General features: G+C 40.7%; 1 protein-coding gene across 6 annotated transcripts in view; it reads right to left on the minus strand.

Moving 5' to 3' along the window:
- Nucleotides 1-13,515, minus strand: part of LOC149420140 (glycoprotein-N-acetylgalactosamine 3-beta-galactosyltransferase 1-like) — a 63,941-nt gene that overhangs the window by 5,075 nt on the left and 45,351 nt on the right. The gene's annotated exons all lie outside the window — the stretch shown is intronic.

Here is a 13,515-nt window from a genome sequence, read left to right on the forward strand (position 1 = left end):
TTAGTTACTGATTGCTTTATTTCATTAGGTAATGCATTGTATTGTCTATATGCAATATATTGTAATGAGTTAATACCAAATTTTGTTGTGTGGGTAGACGATGCTAGGTGTATTAGATTTTGGGACCGTGTTTTGTGCTGGTGTATGTCTGAATTAAATGCTGGTTTGATGTTAGTGTGTGAGGATCTATGTATGATTTGTAATATTGTACAAGTGATATTGTATTTAGGTAGAACCGTAAAAGGAAGTATGTTTGTCTTTAAATATATATCTTTGATATGTATATCCCACGGTAGACGGTAGATATTCCTTATTGCTCGATTTTGAATCACTTGTATTTCTGATATTTGTTTTTTAGTAATAGTGCCCCAGATACTAACTAAATAACTCAGATGGGAGTGAATCATCGCATAGTATGTGGCCCTTAGTAGAGATGTAGAGAGAAGACCTTGGAGTCGGTACAGTACGCCGGTTATTGGGGATATTTTAGATTTCACATGCTCAACATGGGAATTCCACGAAAGTTTAGAGTCTATTAATAGCCCTAAATATTTCGTGACTTCTATATTTTGGAGCTTCTCAGTTCCAAGTGTGATATTCATGGGCACATAATCCTTATTACCGAAAGTTAGGTAGTGCGTTTTTTTTATATTGAGGCTCAATTTATTAATACGCAGCCAATTAGCTAGAATTGAGACATCTACATTCATTTGAGACTCCAGGTCACTCAGGCTTGTACTGTGATAATAGATTACAGTGTCATCCGCATAAAGTTGGAGGTTTCCAGAGATACCACATTTAGTTATGTCATTGACATATAGCAAGAAAAGCAGAGGCCCAAGAATTGATCCCTGTGGCACTCCACATGTGATTTTACCTAAGCCACTCGAGACACCTTTGACTTCAACAAGACAAAATCTATCATCTAAGTAGCTTCGGAGGAGATTTAGGGGCTTCCCAACAATTCCCAAATATTCCAATTTCTTTAAGAGTATTTCATGATCGACCGTATCAAAGGCTTTTTTGAGATCTATAAATATGGCTGCCACATATTCACCCTGGTCTATATACTGTTGAAGGTTGGGGATAAAATCAAAGGCGGCACATTGAGTACTAGAATTTTTCCGAAAGCCATATTGTTGTGGTGTAAGGATATTATTCGCAGATATGTATTTTAGGAGTCTATCTTTGATTATGGTCTCAAATACTTTTGAAAAAACCGATAGAAGTGATATAGGACGGTAGTTAGAGATACATGTTTTACAGTCTCCTTTGTGTATAGGTATTATCTTCGCTAACTTTAATTCATTTGGAAACTTTCCCGAGGACAGTGACCAATTAAAAAGTTCTGTAAGGTGACCCGCTAATTCTTCTTCACAAGTCTTAAGAACTGATGGTGTTACTCCATCGAGTCCCGGTGCTGCTTTCAGCTTAGTTTTAGAGATGATCCTCAGTACCTCATCTTTGTTTGTCCTAGCCATGTACAAGGATTGGCAAGCCTTCAGTTCCACAAATACGGTATTACAGTCATCCGGGAATGACGGAATGGTAGCTGCTAGTTTTTTTCCTATTGAGAGAAAAAACTCATTAAATGCGGATGCTATTTGGCTCGGATCCTTAATTACGCAGTCATTTACCACGAGGGATTCTATTTCGTTAGTTGGTTTATGTGTTCGGTTTGATAGAATAGAGTTTATGATTTTCCAGGTTTTAGTGGGGTTATTTTGGTTTTGTTGAAAGCTGTTCGCATAATATTTGTGTTTTAGATTTCGCCTATAATTAGTAATGGTATTTCTCAATCTCTTTTTAAGTGTTACAAGAGTAAGATTACCAGGGTTTTGTTTCCACTGCTTGTGAAACTGGTTTCGTTCTTTGATTAATGTATTTAATTTGGAATCAAACCACGGAGTATTCAGTTGTACCCGACTTCTTAATCCTGTTTTTGGTGTAGTTGTACCTGATTCTATTGCCTTTTTAATGTGATAATTGAAACTTTTAAAAGGGTCTTCTGAGTTGCTTAAGTTGATCGTGAAATTGTTATCAAGAAGATAGGATTTTACTGACATACTGTTGATGATAGGTCTCGTAATCCGGGATTTGGTTCTATTATTCAAACATTTTTTTAAGTTGTTCTTATAATCAACAATAAGTATATTATGGTCACTAAGTGGATCATCAATATTCGATATAGTAGTCTGAATGTTTTGCCTATTTGATAAGATGTGATCTATTAAGGTGCAGCTTGTATCAGTGACTCTCGTGGGAAATGTTTTGTTATGTATTGAAAAATTGTAAGATTGTAAGATGTTGCAAAAATTTAATGAAGAGTGTGTGGATATGGATATGTCAATGTTAAAGTCTCCGAATATTAATGTATCTTGTCTACTTTCGTTCAGTATTTTTTCTAGATGTATTAGAAAATCCTGCATATTTTTGTTGGGTTTTCGATAGATAGCATAGATGTTAACTGGTTTCCTATCACTGCTACTAAGCGTTATACCTAAAAAGGAATTTTCATTTGAGAAATTTTCAATAATTGCACACTTCATAGTATCAATCACATATATTGCTACGCCACCTCCTCCTTCGTTGGGGCGAGAAGCAAAAACACTTTTGTAACCATTCAGGGAGTAAAACTTTTCCTCTCCAATCTTAAGCCACGTTTCCGTAATGACGAGCACGTGTACAATGTACCGCGAACTTCTTACTTTTTCTTCGATCTCATCAAACTTATTACGGATGCTTCTCGCGTTCATATACATTATTCGTAGACAGTTCGTCACGGGATTATAATTCTCGATGGTGAGGCACTTATGCTCATGTATGTTACACTCCATAATCTATAGTTGCAAGGTCGTTCTTGAGTGCAGCGATGTAGGCCGGGCAGTTGTCCCTATCTCCAGTTGAGTGATCAGCAGGCTTACCAAATCTGGTGCATGTCGCGCAAACTGGTTTGATGGTGGAATTTGGGCAGGACTCACCAGTATGATTCTGTTGAGCACAATGTCCACATGTGGGTTTGGTATCTCTGCAATACTTGTATGAGTGACCAATCATGTGGCATTTGGTGCAGACAGTAAGGCCAATAAAATCTCGGACGCGGCAAATAGTCCAGCTTATAAATACTTTCTCTTGCTCGACTAGAAATTTACGTACGGTAGCGGGTACTGCGTAGATACGGTGACAAGCGTTACCTGTGCGAGCACCAGCCAGGTGACTTAGTTTACAGCCTGCAATGGTTTCTTCAATGTCTTCAACGTTGGGAATACCAGTGAGCGCCATCCTTAAAAAATCTTCGTCGGTCAGGTCCCGGGGAACATTAAAGAATATCAGTCTCGGTAGACGCTTTGACGGTAGTCGGGCTTTCAGTTTGCTCGAGTTGTCGAAGCAAGGTGCATTTAATAGCTTTTGTTGTTCGCCCGTGGTTGCCGTATTTATCAAAATACCTTTATTTCTTATTTTTTTTATTCCCGTGACCCGAACGCCTAGTTCAGATGGCCGAATTGTATCTTCAATCATTTTTTTCGTACCGTCACTGTCCTTTGTGGCGTCCGCATCCGTTGGAAAGATGCAAACGGCAGGTCTTGGTGGTCCGACGCGATGTCCTTGTTGAGTGATTGGTGGGGGTTGGTGAGCATCATATGGCTGTTTTCGGGCGATGTCAGCAAAAGAGAGGGTAGCCTCCGTTGCCACTGCCACTCTCCGCATTACAGGCCCGAGATCAGACTCTAGTTGTATGATTTTTTGCTCAAGGTGCCTTTTTTCCCTCTTCTCGTGGCGTATTTTTATTTCTGCCATTCTAAGTTGTGCTGTAACTGTAGCTAAATCCGCACGCATCGTCTCGCGCTCCAACAACAGCTGAGATACGGATCTGAAAACTTCCGATACGTTTCTAGCGATCCTCAGCTGCTGGTCTTTTGAGACCTTAGATTGCTTCTCTGCTAACACAAGTTGAAGAGCTGTCAAATGTGCTTGGGTTTCATTGAGCACATCTACTCCTGAAGCGCAAGGATATTCCGCTTCGGTGACGTCCGAGCCTTTGGATGACGTAACCGAGCTGTTTTCATCCGCATCCTCAAATGTGACGCACTTTCCTCCTATATCCTCTGGACTAGGAGACATCATGGTGCTTATGTGTCGTTTTTTAGGACGATTCATTATTAAACACTACTTTATAAGGACACATAAAAAAAAAAAAACAATGTTTGAAACAAAGTATTAGTTCTGTTCAGCTTTGCGCCTGAAAATTCGTAGGTGGGCAATCGGTCTAGCTCTATGTAAATCAAAACAAAAGTCGCCGTATCGAGTTTTTATATCACGATTTTTTTTATATTTGCACTAATTGAGCACAAATAACTTTAAACAGTTTATCACTATGAATGTATCTACGAAATCCACTATCGGTTTTACCGAAAAGTTTCTGTTTTATTCACGAAATTATCGGATATGTTTTTTTGTAGGTTTTGGATAATTTTATTTAAAAGAAAAAATACACAAATGTACAATACACACAAATGTAAATGTACTAAAAAGTATTTTGCGAGATGAGAGTAATCTCTTTCGACGCACAATTGTCACTTTAAAAGGATTTAATACTGAGAATTTAGATAGTTTCGATTGTAAACAAGGGGTATCACAAATTCACAACACAAACGCAACCAATAGGAGCCCTGAAAGGTGAGCTCATAATTAAAGCGGCCAATCCGCGCACTTTATCCGTTGTACACAACACTTTGGTTTGGGATGCAGTGAATTTTATAGTTTATATTATTAAAAAAACAATGGTAAAATGTTAAAAAGTCACTGGAGAACACTACCACGTGTTAAACTTTCGTTGTTTTTAACGACAATTACGTTTTTTCTTCCGTCGGATTTATTATAAAGTTGTTTACTATTATTAACGATAGCTTGACAGAGCACGACGCTTCGTAGGTACTTCGTAGGTATTTACTTTTTTAACATAGGTCCAGAGGGAAATTATTTTCCTCAAAAAAAATTACTGCTAAATTCGTATATTTGCATACAATGTTCCAAATAAAATGATTTTTATGCAAGTGGGTAATACCCACAAAAGTCACAAGAATCCCAACTGCCTAAATTCGTATATTTGCATACAATGTTCCAAATAAAACGATTTTTATGCAAGTGGGTAGTACCCACAAAAGTCACAAGAATCCCAACTGCCTGGAGCCGGTTGCATAATGAGATTGCTGATTTGGTGAATGTTGTAAGAAGTGGCGGCTTGCACCCACAAAAGTCACAAGAATCCCAACTGCCTGGAGCCGGTTGCATAATGAGATTGCTGATTTGGTGAATGTTGTAAGAAGTGGCGGCTTGCACCCACAAAAGTCACAAGAATCCCAACTGCCTGGAGCCGGTTGCATAATGAGATTGCTTATTTGGTGAATGTTGTAAGAAGTGGCGGCTTGCACCCACAAAAGTCACAAGAATCCCAACTGCCTGGAGCCGGTTCCATTATGAGATTGCTGATTTGGTGAATGTTGTAAGAAGTGGCGGCTTGCACCCACAAAAGTCACAAGAATCCCAACTGCCTGGAGCCGGTTCCATTATGAGATTGCTGATTTGGTGAATGTTGTAAGAAGTGGCGGCTTGTACCCACAAAAGTCACAAGAATCCCAACTGCCTGGAGCCGGTTGCATAATGAGATTGCTGATTTGGTGAATGTTGTAAGAAGTGGCGGCTTGTACCCACAAAAGTCACAAGAATCCCAACTGCCTGGAGCCGGTTGCATAATGAGATTGCTGATTTGGTGAATGTTGTAAGAAGTGGCGGCTTGCACCCACAAAAGTCACAAGAATCCCAACTGCCTGGAGCCGGTTGCATAATGAGATTGCTGATTTGGTGAATGTTGTAAGAAGTGGCGGCTTGCACCCACAAAAGTCACAAGAATCCCAACTGCCTGGAGCCGGTTGCATAATGAGATTGTTGATTTGGTGAATGTTGTAAGAAGTGGCGGCTTGTACCCACAAAAGTCACAAGAATCCCAACTGCCTGGAGCCGGTTGCATAATGAGATTGCTGATTTGGTGAATGTTGTAAGAAGTGGCGGCTTGTACCCACAAAAGTCACAAGAATCCCAACTGCCTGGAGCCGGTTGCATAATGAGATTGCTGATTTGGTGAATGTTGTAAGAAGTGGCGGCTTGCACCCACAAAAGTCACAAGAATCCCAACTGCCTGGAGCCGGTTGCATAATGAGATTGCTGATTTGGTGAATGTTGTAAGAAGTGGCGGCTTGTACCCACAAAAGTCACAAGAATCCCAACTGCCTGGAGCCGGTTGCATAATGAGATTGCTGATTTGGTGAATGTTGTAAGAAGTGGCGGCTTGTACCCACAAAAGTCACAAGAATCCCAACTGCCTGGAGCCGGTTGCATAATGAGATTGTTGATTTGGTGAATGTTGTAAGAAGTGGCGGCTTGTACCCACAAAAGTCACAAGAATCCCAACTGCCTGGAGCCGGTTGCATAATGAGATTGCTGATTTGGTGAATAATGTTGTAAGAAGTGGCGGCTTGCACCCACAAAAGTCACAAGAATCCCAACTGCCTGGAGCCGGTTGCATAATGAGATTGCTGATTTGGTGAATGTTGTAAGAAGTGGCGGCTTGCACCCACAAAAGTCACAAGAATCCCAACTGCCTGGAGCCGGTTGCATAATGAGATTGTTGATTTGGTGAATGTTGTAAGAAGTGGCGGCTTGCACCTACAAAAGTCAGAAGAATCCCAACTGCCTGGAGCCGGTTCCATTATGAGATTGCTGATTTGGTGAATGTTGTAAGAAGTGGCGGCTTGTACCCACAAAAGTCACAAGAATCCCAACTGCCTGGAGCTGGTTGTATAATGAGATTGCTGATTTGGTGAATGTTGTAAGAAGTGGCGGCTTGCACCCACAAAAGTCACAAGAATCCCAACTGCCTGGAGCCGGTTGCATAATGAGATTGCTGATTTGGTGAATGTTGTAAGAAGTGGCGGCTTGCACCTACAAAAGTCACAAGAATCCCAACTGCCTGGAGCCGGTTCCATTATGAGATTGCTGATTTGGTGAATGTTGTAAGAAGTGGCGGCTTGTACCCACAAAAGTCACAAGAATCCTAACTGCCTGGAGCCGGTTGCATAATGAGATTGCTGATTTGGTGAATGTTGTAAGAAGTGGCGGCTTGTACCCACAAAAGTCACAAGAATCCCAACTGCCTGGAGCTGGTTGTATAATGAGATTGCTGATTTGGTGAATGTTGTAAGAAGTGGCGGCTTGCACCCACAAAAGTCACAAGAATCCCAACTGCCTGGAGCCGGTTGCATAATGAGATTGCTGATTTGGTGAATGTTGTAAGAAGTGGCGGCTTGCACCTACAAAAGTCACAAGAATCCCAACTGCCTGGAGCCGGTTCCATTATGAGATTGTTGATTTGGTGAATGTTGTAAGAAGTGGCGTTGTATCCCAACTGCCTGGAGCCGGTTGCATAATGAGATTGCTGATTTGGTGAATGTTGTAAGAAGTGGCGGCTTGCACCCACAAAAGTCACAAGAATCCCAACTGCCTGGAGCCGGTTGCATAATGAGATTGCTGATTTGGTGAATGTTGTAAGAAGTGGCGGCTTGTACCCACAAAAGTCACAAGAATCCCAACTGCCTGGAGCCGGTTGCATAATGAGATTGCTGATTTGGTGAATGTTGTAAGAAGTGGCGGCTTGTACCCACAAAAGTCACAAGAATCCCAACTGCCTGGAGCCGGTTGCATAATGAGATTGTTGATTTGGAGAATGTTGTAAGAAGTGGCGGCTTGTACCCACAAAAGTCACAAGAATCCCAACTGCCTGGAGCCGGTTGCATAATGAGATTGCTGATTTGGTGAATAATGTTGTAAGAAGTGGCGGCTTGCACCCACAAAAGTCACAAGAATCCCAACTGCCTGGAGCCGGTTGCATAATGAGATTGCTGATTTGGTGAATGTTGTAAGAAGTGGCGGCTTGCACCCACAAAAGTCACAAGAATCCCAACTGCCTGGAGCCGGTTGCATAATGAGATTGCTGATTTGGTGAATGTTGTAAGAAGTGGCGGCTTGCACCCACAAAAGTCACAAGAATCCCAACTGCCTGGAGCCGGTTGCATAATGAGATTGCTGATTTGGTGAATGTTGTAAGAAGTGGCGGCTTGCACCCACAAAAGTCACAAGAATCCCAACTGCCTGGAGCCGGTTGCATAATGAGATTGCTTATTTGGTGAATGTTGTAAGAAGTGGCGGCTTGCACCCACAAAAGTCACAAGAATCCCAACTGCCTGGAGCCGGTTGCATAATGAGATTGCTTATTTGGTGAATGTTGTAAGAAGTGGCGGCTTGCACCCACAAAAGTCACAAGAATCCCAACTGCCTGGAGCCGGTTGCATAATGAGATTGCTGATTTGGTGAATGTTGTAAGAAGTGGCGGCTTGCACCCACAAAAGTCACAAGAATCCCAACTGCCTGGAGCCGGTTGCATAATGAGATTGCTGATTTGGTGAATGTTGTAAGAAGTGGCGGCTTGCACCCACAAAAGTCACAAGAATCCCAACTGCCTGGAGCCGGTTGCATAATGAGATTGCTGATTTGGTGAATGTTGTAAGAAGTGGCGGCTTGCACCCACAAAAGTCACAAGAATCCCAACTGCCTGGAGCCGGTTCCATTATGAGATTGCTGATTTGGTGAATGTTGTAAGAAGTGGCGGCTTGCACCTACAAAAGTCACAAGAATCCCAACTGCCTGGAGCCGGTTCCATTATGAGATTGCTGATTTGGTGAATGTTGTAAGAAGTGGCGGCTTGTACCCACAAAAGTCACAAGAATCCCAACTGCCTGGAGCCGGTTGCATAATGAGATTGCTGATTTGGTGAATGTTGTAAGAAGTGGCGGCTTGCACCCACAAAAGTCACAAGAATCCCAACTGCCTGGAGCCGGTTGCATAATGAGATTGCTGATTTGGTGAATGTTGTAAGAAGTGGCGGCTTGCACCCACAAAAGTCACAAGAATCCCAACTGCCTGGAGCCGGTTGCATAATGAGATTGTTGATTTGGTGAATGTTGTAAGAAGTGGCGGCTTGCACCTACAAAAGTCAGAAGAATCCCAACTGCCTGGAGCCGGTTCCATTATGAGATTGCTGATTTGGTGAATGTTGTAAGAAGTGGCGGCTTGTACCCACAAAAGTCACAAGAATCCCAACTGCCTGGAGCTGGTTGTATAATGAGATTGCTGATTTGGTGAATGTTGTAAGAAGTGGCGGCTTGCACCCACAAAAGTCACAAGAATCCCAACTGCCTGGAGCCGGTTGCATAATGAGATTGCTGATTTGGTGAATGTTGTAAGAAGTGGCGGCTTGCACCCACAAAAGTCACAAGAATCCCAACTGCCTGGAGCCGGTTGCATAATGAGATTGCTGATTTGGTGAATGTTGTAAGAAGTGGCGGCTTGCACCTACAAAAGTCACAAGAATCCCAACTGCCTGGAGCCGGTTCCATTATGAGATTGCTGATTTGGTGAATGTTGTAAGAAGTGGCGGCTTGTACCCACAAAAGTCACAAGAATCCCAACTGCCTGGAGCTGGTTGTATAATGAGATTGCTGATTTGGTGAATGTTGTAAGAAGTGGCGGCTTGCACCCACAAAAGTCACAAGAATCCCAACTGCCTGGAGCCGGTTGCATAATGAGATTGCTGATTTGGTGAATGTTGTAAGAAGTGGCGGCTTGCACCTACAAAAGTCACAAGAATCCCAACTGCCTGGAGCCGGTTCCATTATGAGATTGCTGATTTGGTGAATGTTGTAAGAAGTGGCGGCTTGTACCCACAAAAGTCACAAGAATCCCAACTGCCTGGAGCCGGTTGCATAATGAGATTGCTGATTTGGTGAATGTTGTAAGAAGTGGCGGCTTGCACCTACAAAAGTCACAAGAATCCCAACTCCCTGGAGCCGGTTCCATTATGAGATTGCTGATTTGGTGAATGTTGTAAGAAGTGGCGGCTTGTACCCACAAAAGTCACAAGAATCCCAACTGCCTGGAGCCGGTTGCATAATGAGATTGCTGATTTGGTGAATGTTGTAAGAAGTGGCGGCTTGCACCCACAAAAGTCACAAGAATCCCAACTGTCTGGAGCCGGTTGCATAATGAGATTGCTGATTTGGTGAATGTTGTAAGAAGTGGCGGCTTGCACCTACAAAAGTCACAAGAATCCCAACTGCCTGGAGCCGGTTCCATTATGAGATTGCTGATTTGGTGAATGTTGTAAGAAGTGGCGGCTTGCACCCACAAAAGTCACAAGAATCCCAACTGTCTGGAGCCGGTTGCATAATGAGATTGCTGATTTGGTGAATGTTGTAAGAAGTGGCGGCTTGCACCTACAAAAGTCACAAGAATCCCAACTGCCTGGAGCCGGTTCCATTATGAGATTGCTGATTTGGTGAATGTTGTAAGAAGTGGCGGCTTGCACCTACAAAAGTCACAAGAATCCCAACTGCCTGGAGCCGGTTCCATTATGAGATTGCTGATTTGGTGAATGTTGTAAGAAGTGGCGGCTTGCACCTACAAAAGTCAGAAGAATCCCAACTGCCTGGAGCCGGTTCCATTATGAGATTGCTGATTTGGTGAATGTTGTAAGAAGTGGCGGCTTGTACCCACAAAAGTCACAAGAATCCCAACTGCCTGGAACAGTGCGCTAAAAATATTGTCAATCTATCCCTACATCAAGGGGCCTACTCTGTATCTTTCGTAACTCTCCTGCCGCCGGTTTAGCCACGTCAAAAACCCGTATTAACCCTTCTCTTACGGTGTTAAAAATTCCACGTCAACCGGTGCTACTATACACTCGGTAAATATTTATATATTGTAATTACTTTATGCAATACTTAAATGTATTGCGGAGGAATTCCAACAAATTTTAACCCTGTGTTTATTATATTTACAGAGATTTTTTATTAATTAGAGACAATGTTCACTCAGTTGAGAGCACCGACAAGGAAAGATTAAACCATGAACTTACTGGTTTGTTAACCCAAATGATACAGGGCAGGACCCCATGTCACGTGAACCTTCAGCGGTGAAAGATTTATCAATTGGCAATTTTAAAGCTTATTCTGACCTGCTGAAATGATCGGTATGCGAACTGTAAACTAAAGTGGCTCCATCTCACCGAAGAGTTTGAGAGGGATTGGCGAGCGCAGTTTCAGAGAAATTTCAATACTCTGCGCGTAGAGATAATTGATGTTCCCGGGTGATGTTTCTCAGTGAGCGATATGGAATTTGCTCGCACCACGTGACTTATGACACATGATACAAAGAAGGACAATTTGAGCCGGTTGAATATAACTTAATACTTTCATAGTATTACTTTTATTACCGTTACTTGCTTTGATTTGATAGCTCAATGATATTATAATCATTTGATAATAATAATTTTCAGATTGACTGAAGTTTTGGGAGTGAGTTGCTCCAATGATCCTTAGAGCTAGCCGCCACTGGTTGTAAGGCTGAAAGAAGTGGACGAGAACAGTGGAACCCGGAAACGTTACATTATTTATAATTTTTTTTATTTTTAAATGTATTTATAATTATAATACAATGTAAAGAAAACCACTTAGGATAGCTTCCCTTAAGTTTGAATTTGTCGCGTTACCGACAAGTTAGTTGGTGGCCCACTAGATGTCACTGCTGACAACTTTAACATTAGCAAATTAAAGCGAGATATAAAAGTAAAAGGGTCATCATTATTTCATTAAATACACCGAATACACCTGAATATAATATCTCACATTATTAAGAAACCTGAAATAAGGGCTTTAAATGTTGTTTCTTTTGTTTTTTACAGGTGAGTGAATCTTTTGTTAACAGATAATGTGATGGTTAAGAGTTGTAAATACGTATTGTTAATAAATCTTTTGTTTTTTACAGAGAAACGCAATTACGCCTTTGATTTAAAATTATAGTTTTTAGATTATAAAAAAAAACTATTATATATATATATATATGTATATATAATGATTTTCTCGGTTTACCGGCGTAACGTATTCCTTAAAAGGACAACATTGTAACAATAGCTAGTATACAACAAAAATAGCTAGCATATACAATGAATCAAAAAGAATTTACCGCAAAGCAATTGAAATTCATAAACATAAAAATAATATGAATACCAGAAATGACTCAATTAGAATTCCCAACACCTGGAAAGTTATAATTGACCAAAATAACCCAAAATCGGCATTTCCAAAATTCTCAGAAGTACCTCTAACAAAGCAACCCAATCAGGCCACTACACGCATACTGCTATTGCCAACCCCGCCCCCACCCCCTCTACCGTCAAATCAACACGCATACTTCGTCCTAGACACAAGAATTGATAAGCACCCACTTGCATCTGGACCGAACAGACGCGCGAAAGCGTTCAGTTTGAGACAAAATTCAGGACATAAGGCCTCTGAAGATGGACAGTGAGATCTGTCCGAAACCTCAGGAATTAAAAAGTCCTCTTAAGGACTACTTTACGCGGGTAAACTGAGAAAATTACTCTACATCTTACACCCGTGAAAACCTTAACCATAACATATATATATATATATATATATGTGGGAAGCATAGAATGAGAACAGTTTTTCGAGCGCGCCCATACTTCGGGGACATTTGTATAGTTTGGGGACAGGCCCAAAGTATCTGTCCCCAAACTAACACTTTGCATTATATACGCAACGCATAGATTGAAGCCAATTTTAAAATTATGCAGAAGGCATGCTTTGAGCCATACATTACTAAAATATCCATAGATGCCACTATCGTATCGTTCTCAGATTTTTGAAATTTTCTATTGTGAATTTTCGAATTAGCAAAGGCTCGGTACCTATTTACCTAATTTATGTTTGTATTTTTTTTCGCTTGCTTTTGTCGGAGAATGTCACATTTTTAAACCCGGTGTCCGCAAATATTTTTTTTTATTTAATTGTTGGTATTATTTTTTCTCAATAGATAATAATAAAATTAACATGCTTATAATATATGCTCGTACATAATATTATGATGGTGTATTAAAAACTGATTTTAAAATAATCTAATACAAATAATTACACATATTACGTTTGTGCAAACATTAAAAAAATACTTCAATAATTTTTAATCATATTACAGATACATGTATTTTCAAAATAAATTTATTTTCATACTTTGACAATGTGGGCTTCACCACCCGTACTGAAATTTATACTTTTTATTTTTATGTTTTTTTTCTAGTTACCTATTCAAAAGTATAAATGTACGTAAAATAATAATGAGAGGTACATACTTCATACTCTCATGTTACGTGAATAATGCAATAATAATATAACTATAAAAAAAGAATTCAGAAATCGCGGGTTCAAATTACGCCGTGCAATTTGCATAATTTCACAATATTTGTTTGTTTAAATAATACGTTAGTACCTATATGGTATATTTTTGGCAAGTTCAAGAATGGTAGATAGGTACTGTCAGTATCGCCATGTT

The sequence above is a fragment of the Hesperophylax consimilis genome, chromosome 10, assembly GCF_061612785.1.
Source record: "Hesperophylax consimilis isolate HC1 chromosome 10, BYU_Hcon_1.0, whole genome shotgun sequence".
Lineage (NCBI taxonomy): Eukaryota > Metazoa > Arthropoda > Insecta > Trichoptera > Limnephilidae > Hesperophylax > Hesperophylax consimilis.